Consider the following 15,262-nt stretch of genomic DNA (forward strand, 5'->3'; position numbering starts at 1 on the left):
TCCCATATTGCTTGAAACCTGTGGACTCCTTAATAATGTGGAACATCGTTTTTAAGTAGTTTTCCTTTAATTAGAATCACCTGGAAAACTAATTATCACATGTGTTTAAGATTGGTTTCCGTGATCCATTGAGCCCTGAGACACAATACCATCTATGAGTTTATTTGAAAAACAAAACAATTAAATCTTTATGACACTTAAATCCAATTTGCATAATAATTTGGAACACAGAGTATATGTAACATGGACCCAGCTCCACCACCACACCACCAGTACAAGTCTGACACAGAGGGGAAGATATTACGTAGCATAGTGGGACAACGGTACCATCTAGATAGAACCTTATAGTTTTTATTCTTAGCACGACAAGTAATAGATAATGTATGGAAGAGTATGAATGCTTTTTTCCAATCCTCCTATGACATTTCACAACTCAATTCCTTCTCCCAAGCCCCAGTAGAGGGTAGAGATCATTGCAGCAGTCCCTTTGTGGTGCTTTGCATATACAAGATAGAAGTTTAGGACAAGGACCTACTTGGGTGATTAAGGTTTGTAACCAAGTTAGTTCATCATTTATACTAGTCAGAGATATGTGAGAATTTATAAATGACCTGATCTGGAAATAAGGCAGTCAGGATAGACACCTACCTTGTCAAGAGTCACCAAGGTCTGTAAAGGAAGGAAAAGAGCTTGATCCATGAGAACGTGTCTCAGTCTAACCCCAGAAGATCTGTCCCAGATGAGAAATGAATCTGCACCTGAAGCAGGGGGAAATCTGGGCTGCCAAATAAGGGCATTAATGGACCCAAAAAACACCATAAGAGGAAAAAACCTCCACCAACTATATACAAAAAAACACCAGTACACAAGCAAAGGTGCTTACCTGTCATGGCCTCTAAACAATTGCACTATCAAGGTGCAGAAGACCCAAGTTAAGATTGCAATTACACAGGTGCAGCAATACCGATGAGGCAGACAGCCTACAATCAGGGACTGGCAGTTTGGAACACCAGTGCAAACAAATAATCTGTATGTGGCGATGTTCACACAGAAAATGCAGAGCATATGGCTCAAAGCCTATTAATGACGCCATATGGCGGGCTAACCAGTGCTGACTAATGCATTCTGTGTGAACAGAGGCCACAGTTTACAGAGCCATCTAGGGCCCAACTGCGCCTCGAAAAATATAAAGTGCACAAAAACATAAAAATGTATGCAAGGTATTGGTTGATATTATGGTCACAATACTTACTGTAAGCTGGCAACCCACGTCAAGGGTCCTTACATTTTGCCAGTCCTTTTCTAACATTAATGGGTCCAACCTATGAGATATAGATGATGACATTAAGGCTTGCTCCCATGTTTCCAAAAAGTGTTGAATGAATATTGGTACATGTTTCGTTTGTACATGTATTTTGTGGATCCAAGGCAGAGATGGGAGTATCCAGAGAGGGAGGTGTTAGAGCTAACGGAAAGCACCAAATAGTTAGAAAGATAGAGTAAGGTGCGTTCGCAGTCCGGGGTCCACCGTGCAGTGCAGAGATGGAACCTGCTGCTAAGTAATGACGGACTATATGGCGGTACAATATGGATTCACACACGGGTTAACGTCACCCAGTATGAAGAAACCAAACCCTGTTGCATCACAGGGCCGCGGTACCGCACAAAGAGCGCAAGCAAGGAGTCACAGAACTCTACCTCTAGACTCGGGATTAGAGTACAACTAGACCTCTTGCGCTCGACACCGCAACTGGGGTGTCAGCGTAACTGAAATAATAATTTAGATGCACGGGAGTGCGTGCGGTGCCGCTCTGGCGGACGCCACTAACCTCCCAGGCTTGGGTAAGGAAAGCGCTGTGAAAGCACACGGCGGAGCACTGCGGTCACAGCAATTTGACGCTGTTTTGTGTGTCACGTGCTGATAGCTAAGTCGGGTGCTAGATAGCAGTCATCCACCTTACACGAGCAGTCATACACAAGGGAGGGGATAATTAATGAAAGATTTTCACACATCAACACACATGTTTACAAGTGTACACTAGCGCATGGCCGAACGGCCATGCGAACCTTTTATAGCGGCAGTGCTACAAGACCTTCCAGATGGGCCAATAGGAGCCGCAACAGGACCTGAACATGTGACCCCCCGACCTCCAATGGGAGGTTGTCCCGTGGGCATGCTCAATAAGGTAAAAGCAGGACTTAGTCCCAGAAAGACCTGCTCGCTGCTGAACATTGCTGGCTACAAGGACAGAGCCTGGAAGGGGAGTAGTAACCAGTTGTCCAGTATCAGCCTGAGCTAGACGCTGGGACTGATGTCTTAGTTGAGCAGACTCCACTGTGGCTGGAGAAGAATTGGAGACCACAGTTGAGATGGTTTGAGATTCCCTCTGTGCAGAGGCGGGAACTTGACACCCAACAGGAGGTCTCCTTCCAGTGTCACACAATGCTTATGCTCTACAGACCTGAACCAATCCACTACTCTTATAATAATTGCAGACTAGTATCCCCTTTATTCTTTGGACAACACAATATTTTAAAATATATCCTAGGCCTCGATGTTCCCAATACAAACTTGCTAATAGTCTTGTTGAGATGGGAGAAAAAGGTCTGAGAACCGCAGAAGGAAAGGTCTGGAATATATTAAGAAGTTTTGGTAAAATGTCTATTTTGGTCACAGGAAAGATCAAAATCTTCGTACCGTGTTAGCCACTAGATACAAAATTATTAAGATTTGAATCTTCAGTGGTTGATACCTTTGCTAACTTGCAAAGGTAACTGAAAGCTTTCGAAATGAAAACTAATTTGTTACCATCTTTTCAGTTTGGCCGTCGTCACACATAACGTATAAAAGTACGGTCTGTTTTTTAGGGCTGAGATATGCAGAAATGTTCCCGAACAGTGATCCGTATGTCATCCGTGTGCAATGCGAGGATGCAATTTTTTTTTGTCAAAAAAGTATCCGTGTGTCATCCGTATGTCATCCGTATGCCGAGATTTTCTCACCGGCTTGCAAAATGGACATATAATGGATTAATGGGCTCAAATATTCGTGAAAACATATATATAGCCTATGAAACACATAGTCAGTGAAACACATATATATATACACCATGTTCCAAATTATGCAAATTACATTTTTCTTGGATTTTCCTAAATGGTCAGTGCAAATGACAGTCAGTCTAATAAAAGTCATCACCCGTTAGAGAATACATCGAATGTTATTGAAGAAACCTCCCAATGAAAACAGTATAATCTCCAAAATGAATAAAAACTCAAAATGCACTGTTCTAAATTATTAGGCACAGTAGAATTTCTAACCATTTGATATGTTTTAAAGAACTGAAAATGCTCATTTGTGGAATTTGCAGCATTAGGAGGTCACATTCACTGAACAAAAAAGCTATTTAACTCCAAAACATCCTAACAGGCCAAGTTACATGTTAACATAGGAACCCTTCTTTGATATCACCTTCACAATTCTTGCATCCATTGAACTTATGAGTTTTTGGAGAGTTTCTGCTTGTATTTCTTTGCATGAAGTCAGAATAGCCTCCCAGAGCTGCTGTTTTGATGTGAACTGCCTCCCACCCTCATAGATCTTTTGCTTGATGATACTCTAAAGGTTCTCTATAGGGTTGAGGTCAGGGGAAGATGGTGGCCACACCATGAGTTTATCTCCTTTTATGCCCATAGCAGTCAATGACTCAGAGGTATTCTTTGCAGCATGAGATGGTGCATTGTCATGCATGAAGATGATTTTGTTCCTAAAGGCACGTTTCTCCTTTTTATACCATGGAAGAAAGTTGTCAGGCAGAAACTCTATATACTTTGCAGAGGTCATTTTCACACCTTCAGGAACATTAAAGGGCCCTATCAGCTGTTTCCCCATGATTCCGGCCCAAAACATGACTCCTCCTCCTCCTTGCTGACGTCGCAGCCTTGTTGGGACATGGTGGCCATCCACCAACCATCTACTACTCCATCCATCTGTACCATCCAGGGTTGCTCGACACTCATCAGTAAACAAGACTGTTTGAAAATTAGTCTTCATGTATGTCTGGGCCCAATGCAACCGTTTCTGCTTATGAACACTGTTTAGGGATGGCCAAATAATAGGTTTATGAACCAAAGAAAGCCTTTGAAGGATCCTACACCTTGAGGTTCGATGGACTCCAGAGGCACTAGCAGCTTCAAATAACTGTTTGCGGGTTTGTAATGGCCTTTTAGCAGCTGCTCTCCTAATCTGATGAACTTGCCTGGCAGAAACCTCCCTTATTGTGCCTTTATCAGCACGAACACGTCTGTGTTCAGATTCAACCACAAATCCCTTAACACTACGACAGAGGCGTAGCTAGGGTTTTGGATCGGGGTGGGGGGGGGGTGGGGGTGTGTGCGAAACTTCTAAATGGGCCCCTAACCAGGTAACCTCGATTACAACTCGGTGACGTGCCCTACGAGTGGAGGAGAACCTCAGCACCGGTAGAAGCCACAAGGCCTCCTGTCTAGCCAAGTGCCCTCCGCTGCTGGCTTCATGTTATGACTATGTACTAGAGAGTCTTTCAATGACCTCCCTTTTCTATAGGTGATGTCAGGGTGTGTGCCCAGTATGTCTCTAAGGTCTGGGTCCATTTTAAGGATATCCCAATGCTTGTTTATGGCTTCCCTCACCTTATGGTGTTGATGGTCAAAAGTCCCTATGATCCTCATAGTCTCATTTGTTGTGCCTATGCAGTAGCTGTTGTCTTTGTTTGTCGCAGCCTTATAGGCTGCATTCAACACATGTGTTGGATAGCTCTTTTACCTAAACCTATTGAGCATATCACTTGCTTGGCTATGAAACATTCTAGTGTCTGAACAGTTTCTCCTAAGCCTCAAAAACTGGCTTTGGAATCCCATTCTTCAGGGGAATGGGGTGATGACTATTCCAGTTTAAGAGGTTGTTGGTGCTGGTGGGTTTATAGTAGATGCTTATCGTTTGGGGGTTGCCAAATGTGTAAGTTGATGAAACCCAAAGTCTTTTGTGAGCTCTTCTACAGAAAGGGTTTTCTATCAAAGAGATTTCTCCAACTGTAAATCAACAGGAGTTGTATATATTGCTACATGCCCATGCCCAAAGGACTATGTTGGGAAGACAAAGAGAGATGCAGCCTTTCCATGCGCTTCCAGGAAGACCAATCACAGGCACTTCTAACACACAGGCCATCAGTCCATGTTCTAACCAAGTGCTTACAGGACTCCAGTTCATCCATGGACAATCCAACACTCTGACCATTCCAGGACTCACACTCTTACCAGGTGCTTGCAGGACTCCAGTCCATCCCAGGACAATCCAATACCCTTGAGCTTTCAGTCCATAGCCTCAGCACACAGGCCACTCAGTGCCAAAGCCCAACCATGTGCTATTCAGGAATTCCCAGGATTTCCAACACAGGCTTCCAGGGCCTTGCACTTGGACCAAACGGATCCAAATACAGGAACCATGTGACCCACACCCTGGTCACATTATCTAGGTGCAACCACTCCCCTGGGTGGGAGTGTGGGTGTGTGTGGCTAGTTTGACCCTCCCATCACTCATAACTAGTCCTGCCAGTCTCCCATTAGAACTACACCATTACTTGTGGGACTACAGGTCCTAGAACACCAACCAAACTTCAGACTGACAGCGCAGAGTGTCTTCTTCTGGAACACACACACCGGCCATTTACACTCCTGCCAGACTTTGTCTCATCACATTTATGCCTCCAAGCGCATCTTGAAGCGCACACACAGTGCCCCCTGGCTGTAACGTGGGTCACTGCACCACAATATATATAGAAGAGAAGGCTACATTTATTCATCATGATAACTATAATAATTAGAACAAAGATTCGGTAATTAAAAAATCCCTGTATGGAGTATTGGCAGTTTGAGTAGCCCCTGCAGCGAGAACAGGCCGAAAGATGGCTCATATCGATGAGGCTGGAAGGCAGATCAGGACAAGTAGCAGAGAGTGACATACATTCTACGGGTATGCTTGCACATGATGATGAGTCAGCATAGCCTTAAGCCCGGAGGGACTAGAGGCGCGCTCCACACAGTATTTCTTTATAAAGAATCATCTACGCAGGGTTATCAGGGGTGTAAATGACTCATACTCATGAGGGTGGAGCGCATATCTGGCATGAATGTGCTCCACTTGACACGTGCGCAGTATGCCAGTGGGTGGAGCGATACATGACCCATAGCAGGGATATCTATATGCCACAGTGAGTCTGCGCAGCCCGCAGCTTATGGCACGCAGGAATCAGGTGTGCGCTCCACCTGGAGCAGGCGCACTAGATTGCTGTGCCTGCCCTATGAGGTAGGAGGTAGACCGGACTTCCGGTCCAGAAACAGGAAGCATGGCGTGCCCGGTGCTCGGGCGGGCCTTTTTAAACTGAGGTAATAAAATTGTGATTCATATTGATCACAGACCATCGAAACACATGGCATGATATCAGGCCTCCTGATGAGCCAGAGAGGCGAAACGCGTTGAGGCTAAACAGACATTAGGCGGACGGCACCTTACCTGGCGATGAGTATCATTTTCTCTTTGAGTGTACCTACCTATGCGATATAGTCCCGACTCCCCACAAAACATGATCAAGGGGGATATCGACTGTAGATGTAATGGTGGCACTGGAAGGGGATGGCATTCAACTCTGTTGTGAGCTTTATGCTTGTTTGGAGTATATATACATATATGATATAGTTTGCAGAGAATCTATCAAAGGAATCTATCAGCTGTGATCCTAATGGTGATAATATTGCATATACCAGCTGGTAACTGAATAAGGTTACAAACTATATCATAGTCATATCTGGGGGTACAGATGAACTGTCAATGCTGTAATCCACGTGAAGGGATTGAATAAGTTTCCTTATAAATCATATATAGCGATTGCGCAAATTGCATTTGATTACCGTCAAAAGCCTAATAACATGTTCTCTATTGTTTTTACTGCACGGTGTGGTGCATAGGACTCCCTATTCATAGGTGTGATCTATGTCTAGATTATAGGGGTACCTTTAGCACACACATCTTTGTGTGGGCAGAGGGACCCAATTGGATCGTTAGGGTTGATTTAGGGACCCTAGGGCCAGCCGTCGCCGAGCGGGGGTGCCAAACTCGTATCCCCTAGGGCGCCAACCCCCGCAGACGGATAGACACCAATATAGCAATCATGAAGGGAATGTCTATCCCCACACTAGTTTTTTCACGGTGGGTTTTGTGTGGTGTAGCCACAGGTTGGTGGCATTTTAATAAGACTTAATAAAATTGTTTTTTGGGGGGTACTATAAGACCCTGTAATAAGGCAGCACCTCCATAGTCAGACCCTGTAATGAGGCAGCACCCCTATAGTCAGACCCTGTAATAAGGCAACCCCCATAGTCAGTCCCAGTAATAAGGCAGCACCCCTATAGGCAGACCCTGTAATAAGGCAGCACCCTCATAGTCAGACCCTGTAATGAGGCAGCACCCCTATAGTCAGACCCTGTAATAAGGCAACCCCCATAGTCAGACCCTCTAATAAGGCAACCCCCATAGTCAGACCCTGTAATAAGGCAGCACCCCCATAGTCAGACCCTGTAATTAGGCAGCACCCCTATAGGCAGACACTGTAATAAGGCAGCCCCCATAGTCAGACCCTGTAATGAGGCAGCACCCCTATAGTCAGACCCTGTAATAAGGCAGCCCCCATAGTCAGACCCTGTAATAAGGCAGCACCCCTATAGGCAGACCCTGTAATAAGGCAGCACCCCCATAGTCACACCCTGTAATGAGGCAGCACCCCTATAGTCAGACCCTGTAATAAGGCAACCCCCATAGTCAGACCCTGTAATAAGGCAGCCCCCATAGTCAGACTCTGTAATAAGGCAGCCCCCCATAGGCAGACCCTGTAATAAGGCAGCACCTCCATAGTCAGACCCTGTAATAAGGCAGCACCCCTATAGGCAGACCCTGTAATAAGGCAGCACCCCCATAGTCAGACCCTGTAATGAGGCAGCACCCCTATAGTCAGACCCTGTAATAAGGCAACCCCCATAGTCAGACTCTGTAATAAGGCAGCCCACCATAGTCAGACTCTGTAATAAGGCAGCCCCCCATAGGCAGATCCTGTAATAAGGCGGCAACACCCATAAAAAAATAAATAAATACTCACCTCTCTTCTTCCTGGTTCCTGCGCTGCTCCCGCTCATCTCCTGACAGTGGGCGCCGGGCAGTAACATCATCGCGCCCACTGTCAGTGTCGGCGACGTCAGAAGCCGACACTGACAGGGGGATGATGGGAGAAGGAGCGCAGCGCTCCTTCTCCCATCAATGCGATCAGCTGTATCGGCTAAATGCCGGTACAGCTGATCTTCCAATGACTGCGGGGGCCCACTGCTGGCACTGGGCCCCCCCGCATGCTCAGGGGCCCCATAGCGGCAGAGCAGGGAGATCGATTCTCCCTGCTCTTCCACAGAATGTAACTGTATCGGCGTGCTGCTCTCTACTTGCCCGAATGTGGATTTATTCGTGCAATTAGTGACGAAGGAAGTCTTAGATATTCCTCGTCATGTTTACAATGATAATCTAGCAAGGGAGGAGAGAGAGCATCTGCATGTCCTACGGAATCTCCCAGACGTGGTATTCAAACTAGCAGACAAGGGGGGAAACGTGGTGATTTGGCCAAAAACTCTGTATGAGAGGGAGGCCTTTCGCCAGTTAAACAATCAAACATGGTATAAGAAGCTCACGTTTAACCCCTTGTCCGCTTTTTCTCTCCAATTAAAGGATATTATTACCACCGCAAAAAATGATGGTACAATTACCAGTGATCTGGCTTCAGCCTTAATTGTTACAGAACCCACGATCCCCACGTTTTATCTGCTTCCGAAGATCCATAAGGACATGCAGACGCCCCCCGGTCGCCCTATAATTTCTGGTAGGGGTAATTATCTTGAAAAGGTTAATCAATGGATTGATTCTAAATTGCAGCCCCTTGTTGAAAGCTTCCCCTCATTTTTGAAGGATACTGGGGATCTTTTGAGGCGAGTAGACATTGGTGACAGCTGACATTGAATCATTATATACCAATATAAGGCATCAGGATGGGTTGTGGCCTATTGACTTCTTCCTGGGTACTTCCAACCTACCCAGGGAAATTGTGAATTTGATCTACAAATTATTGGAGTTCGCCTTAACCCATAATTTTTTCGTGTTTAAGGGGTCCTTCTTCCTGCAGCTCCAGGGAACAGCCACGGGGGCGCCGTTTGCCCCGGCTTATGCCAACCTGTTCCTGGGGAAGAGGGACCTCTACCTGCCGGATCATCTGTCGTTGATTGGCCGCGTCCTGTTTTGGGCGCGGCACATTGACGACAGTTTGATGATCTGGCAGGGAACCAAAGAATGCCTACAAGATTTTATGTCATCATTAAACATCAAGGATCGTAACATCTTTCTGACTTATAAATATGACAAGGATGCGATTGAATTCCTAGATGTTATGATCAGAAGAGATAGACATGGTGAATTACAGACCAATATTTATCACAAGCCCACATCCACGAACTCATTGTTGCATGCCTCATCCTCCCACCCTGACTATGTTGTACAAGCAATCCCTACTGGCCAGTTCCTCCTTATTCGGAGATTGTGCTCGACTGAAAGAGACTTTCTGATACAGGCCAAGGATTTGAAGAAGAGGTTGTTGGCACGTGGCTATAGCAATCGCAGCATTAAAAGGGCATTTAATAGGGCCAGACATACCTCCAGACATTCTTTATTATATGAGACTAAAAGCAGTCACGACCATGAGATAGTCCGGTTTGTGACTAACTATCATTCTCAGTTTTCGCGCATGAAAAAGATTCTGGCAAAATCGTGGCACGTGCTTAGGGCTGATCCCATAGTGTCACGCTATATCCGTGAGAATGTAGGTATTGCGGTGAGACGCTCTAGGAATCTGCGAGTCATCTTGGTTCACAGTCACTACACAGGTACACCAGTGACAACCTTCTTGGACTCTGTGATGGTAAATCAGGGGTGTGGCCCTTGTGGCCGCTGCGTGGCCTGCCCCAACATTGAGCGCACTAATCTTTTTCTAATTCTGATGGATCTCGTGAATTCACAATTAGAAAGAAGATTACATGCATCAGCAAAAATGTAATCTACTATGCGCTATGCACGTGCAACAAGATTTACATCGGTATGACTACCAGACAATTAAGAATACGGGTTAGAGAACATGTGCGGGGCATCAGCGCGGCGGCAGGTGTTGAGGACATCTCCCTTTTAAAGACATTGCCCCGCCACTTTAGGAGATTTCATAATTGTGATGCCAGTCTCCTTAGAATCAGGGGCATTGATGTGTTGGAGGTGGGGATTCGAGGTGGAGGCACTCTTCAACGTCTAGCTCAGATTGAATCGAGGTGGATCTGGACATTGAATACAGTCCATCCAGCAGGATTGAATGAGAACATCAGTTATGCCCCATTTTTGTGATTATTGGAGTTCTGTTGTGTATCAGAGCATCGCTCTGCGAGTGTCGTGTTTGTATAAATCGCTTTGTATATATTGTTTTTATTCTTTGTTTTTAACTGTATGTACTTTTGTTCTAGTTTCGGTTTTGGTCTACTGTTCCTGTGGTGTTCATGACATGGTGGCTATCAGTAAGAAATCGGTTCCTCTCCAGAATTAGATCGTTTCCTGTAATCATGGACTACATCTGCACACGTGGCCAATCGAAGGCCTATCCCCTTATAGACTAACTGAATAGATTTTTTGTTGCTAATTTATTACTATTGTCTCTAATGGGGGGTTATGTCCTTAAATATGAAGCATTTATCGAGTCAGCGATGTAAGACATCTATGCTTAGGTACTTTCTATGGGTAATCAACGTCGTTAGTATTGGGATTTTGCCCGCTAGATATATGTACATTGGTACAGATTATCACTGTGGTACCTTAGGCCTAAGTGAATTAATAGTGATATCTATGAATTACCAGTGACATCTATGTCTGTTTACTTTCTCGCTGTGGTATCTCTATATGTACCTTGCATAGTATTCCTGCATTGGTGATTTGGTGACAGACCGCACTTTGTGTGGTATCTTGTACTAGGCTTATTTGTGCGCTATATTCCTATTTCAGCTGTAGCACTCACGTAGTATTGCTGAGCGCTGTTCTTTCCCTCAGCGCTGACGATTCCGGGTCTCGGTCAGGTGACTGGTGATCATATGGGGCCGTGATCGCCCGTCTCTGCACGTAGTTCCTTGGTGCGCTCAGCGTGCCGGGTTGTCATGACGGCACTCTTTACTTCCGGTGCATAGCCTCGCAGTACTTCCGGGGTCAATCCTATTTAGACACATCTGTGTATGATTGTAATGCCCCCTGACGAAGGTTGTTTTCCTGAAACGCGCGTTGGGGCGGAGGCGGGTTCGTGGAGTGTCCCTGCACTGCGGTGGGTAAGACATTGTTCACTATCTTAATTATGCCTGTTTGAATACTATTACAATAAAGAGTGTGCTCAGCGGTTATTTGACTACTTCAGGCAGTAACCTCGGGCCGCTCAATACAATGTCTGGGTGTTACCCCACAATCTAAATGACTAAGTAATTACTATTTGGGGTATACAACCCTAATTATACAGTATCGGGTATCCTATTGCTGTGCAATATAAATTGTATTGGATATTGTTATTTTTATGACAAGGTAGTTGATTTGAACCTCCTGTATACTCGCCTCCTGCCATTGTTTCACGTCACTTAGTTTGCTTTGCACTATATATTGTCTCCATTCACTTGTTGTCAATTTTTAATTAATAAAGTATTGATTTTTATATTCTATTCTTTGACCTAATATCATCGTTTTTTTCTAAGTATATATATATACTATGTGGGCTGTGTTATATACTGCGTGGGCTGTGTTATATACTGCTGTGTCATATACTACGTGGGCTGTGTTCTATACTGCGTGGGCTGTGTTATATACTACGTGGGCTGTTATATGCTACGTGGTTGTGTTATATACTACGTGCCTGTGCAATATACTACGTGGCTGTTATATACTGCGTGGGCTGTGCTATATACTACATGGGCTGTGTTATATGCTGCGTGGGCTGTGTTTTATACTATGTGGCTGTGATATATACTACGTGGCTGTGCTATATACTATGTGGCTGTGTTATATACTGCATGGGCTGTGCAATATACTACGTGGCTATGCTATATACTATGTGGGCTGTGTTATATACTACGTGGGCTGTGTTATATACTTCGTGGCTGTGCAATATACTACGTGGGCTGTTATATACTGTATGGCTGTACAATACACTACGTGGGCTGTGTCATATAGTACGTGGTCTGTGCTATATACTACGTGCTTGTGCAATATACTATGTGGCCATGCTCTATACTATGTGGGGTGTTATATACTATGTGGCTGTGCTATATACTACGTGCCTGTGCATTATACTACGTGGCTATGCTATATACGTGGGCTGTTATATACTACGTGGCTATGCTATATACTATGTGGGGTGTTGTCACAGGGTCCTTCTCCGGTACCACACAATCAACAAAGCTAGAGTATAGTAAACAATTCCATGACCTTTATTTAGGCAAAAATACGAAAGGTCCATATACAATCCACCACACAAAGGATAAAATAGTCCAGAACACGAATGCAGTTCAGTAACAGGATAAAAGTCCAACAGTCCAGCAGACAGAGGATAGCATAGTCCATATACTCTTCTTTTCTCTGAGATGCTGTAAAGACATCATCATTCCGCACAGGATTGATCTGTGTCTGCGCTCCCTGATATTTACAAGTCCCTCTCCTCATTCACAGGTCAAGAGGGGGAAGGTCGCAGGGGCTCATTGTTTCAACAAGCTAGGTCAATATGTCATCAGCATATTAGCAAACAATACTGTGGGGGCTGATATCAGATGGCAGCAACAAACATTCATCAATTAGCAAACAACTCATCCTACAAGAGAACACCATAAAAACAAGTAAAATAGAAATATACAGAAAAATGAAACCCACATAGCATATCACACCATCAGAACCTCTCTCCCCTCATAATAAGTGAGCACGCTATGAGGTCTACACAGACCTCTGGCCTGCTCACTTTAGTCCACATTGCTCAATAGTTTATAGTTCCTTGTACTGTGGCAGGGGTTGCAATAATCATGAGCACTTGTCCATAAATTCCCGGGTCTTGGCTTTATGGTCATACCAGGCTTTTTGACTGGACTGGGCCATTTGCTGATGTTCATTAGCCAAGGTAGCTGTTGTAAATTCAGCTTTTGGGCTCCCTCCGGTGGTTGTAGAGGGTAATGCAGTTGTGCCTGGACTGCAGGATTGGACAGGTGTATCTACTAATTGCAAAACTGACTGGGGTATATAGCTTTGCAGGACTCTTTAGTCCCTGCCAGTTGTCCATTGTTTTTGGAGGATTCACTTCCCTGCTGGTCTCTCCAGTTTGCTGTGCTTTTCTACAAAGATAAGTCCTGGTTTTGTTTTTGCTGTCCACCTGCTGTGGACCTTATAGTTCTGTGCATATTCATGTTTTTGTCTTGTCCAGCTTTGTCTGTGAAGGATTTTTTGCAGCCAAGCTGTGTCTCTGGACATGCAGATATACCCTCCATGTCTTTAGTCAGATGTGGCGATCTGTATTTTCTGTGGTGGATATTTTCTAGTGTTTTAATACTGACCGCATAGTACTCTGTTCTATTCTTTCTTTTTAGCTAGTATGGCCTCCTATGCTAAAATCTGATTTAATATCTGCGTATGTTATTTCCCTCTCCTCTCACCGTCAATATTTGTGGGGGGCTATCTATCCTTTGGGGATTTTCATTGAGGCAAGATAGGTTTCCTGTTTCTGTCTTTGGGGGAAGTTAGTTCTGAGGCTGTGCCGAGGGGTCTAGGGAGTGTTAGGCACCCCCCACGGCTACTTCTAGTTGCGCTGCTAGGTTCAAGGTTTGCGGTCAGTACAGGGACCACCTTCTCCAGAGTCCGTCTCATGCTGCTCCTAGGCCACCAGATCATAACAGGTAGCTAGCTGGGCCACACAGTCTCTGAACTCTAGAACATAGGGAATGATGGGCGTTTCGGTGTCTGCGATATCTCCATCCAATTGTTCTTTCAGAAGAGTGAGAGGCCCACGAACCTTCTGCTCCCACACAATGACTTTGTAACTCCCCAATGTCATTTCCAAGGAGGATATCTGCAGGAAGTCCTCCCATAACTCCAATCCAACAGTTTTTCTCCAAAACCATAATCCAAACGCACCAACGATTGCTGTATATATTTTCGGACACCCACCTGCCCGGACAATGGGAATTCCCGAACCCTGGTGAATTGCCTCAGGTCGAACCACACGGAGGTCAGCGATAGTCAGGAATGCCCCCGTGTCTCTAAATCCCGACACTTTGTATCCATCAATTAAGACATCCTGCAGGTGGCAATGCCGCTGCTCTCTATTTCTGATGGACAAAGGCCGGAGTCCGTACACTCCAGGAGGGGTATCTATGGTGCCGTGGTCCACTGTGGTGGTAGCTCTTCCTCAGGCGGGATGGAGTGCACAAGATGTACTGGACAAAGTGGGGTTGCATGGGGCTCCCTCCGAATCCTGGAGGGACAGACAGACTGCAAATGTCCAGGTTGCCCACACCCATAACATCTCTCTGTGATACCCCCAGGTCGTGATCGGAACTGTTGGGGCCCAGGATTGAGGCGTGATTGTCATCGGCTTGTGACTAGGTGGAAGGGCAGATATAATCGGAGGGGGACGGGGCGCTGTTATGGACCTGGTGGTTAGGAGCACCCGGAACGACCTGATGGTTAAACTCACGCAGGACAAGCTCTGGGAAGTGGGAGCTCTGCTGACCGCAACCCCTAATCCCATCACACAACTAGAAATAGCCATGGAGCGTGCCTAACTCTGCCTAGACGCCTCTACACAGCCTAAGAGCTAACTAGCCATAGAGATAGAAAATAAAGCCTACCTTGCCTCAGAGAAATTCCCCAAAGGAAAAGGCAGCCCCCCACATATATTGACTGTGAGTTAAGATGAAAGTCACAAACACAGAAATGAAACAGGTTTCAGCAAAGGGAGGCCAGACTTACTAAACAGACTGAGGATAGGAAAGGTATCTTTGCGGTCAGCACAAAAACTACAAAAAGACCACGCAGAGTGTGCAAAAAGACCTCCGCACCGACTCACGGTGTGGAGGTGCCACTCTGCATCCCAGA

Source organism: Ranitomeya imitator, chromosome 2 (assembly GCF_032444005.1).
Source record: "Ranitomeya imitator isolate aRanImi1 chromosome 2, aRanImi1.pri, whole genome shotgun sequence".
Classification (NCBI taxonomy): domain Eukaryota; kingdom Metazoa; phylum Chordata; class Amphibia; order Anura; family Dendrobatidae; genus Ranitomeya; species Ranitomeya imitator.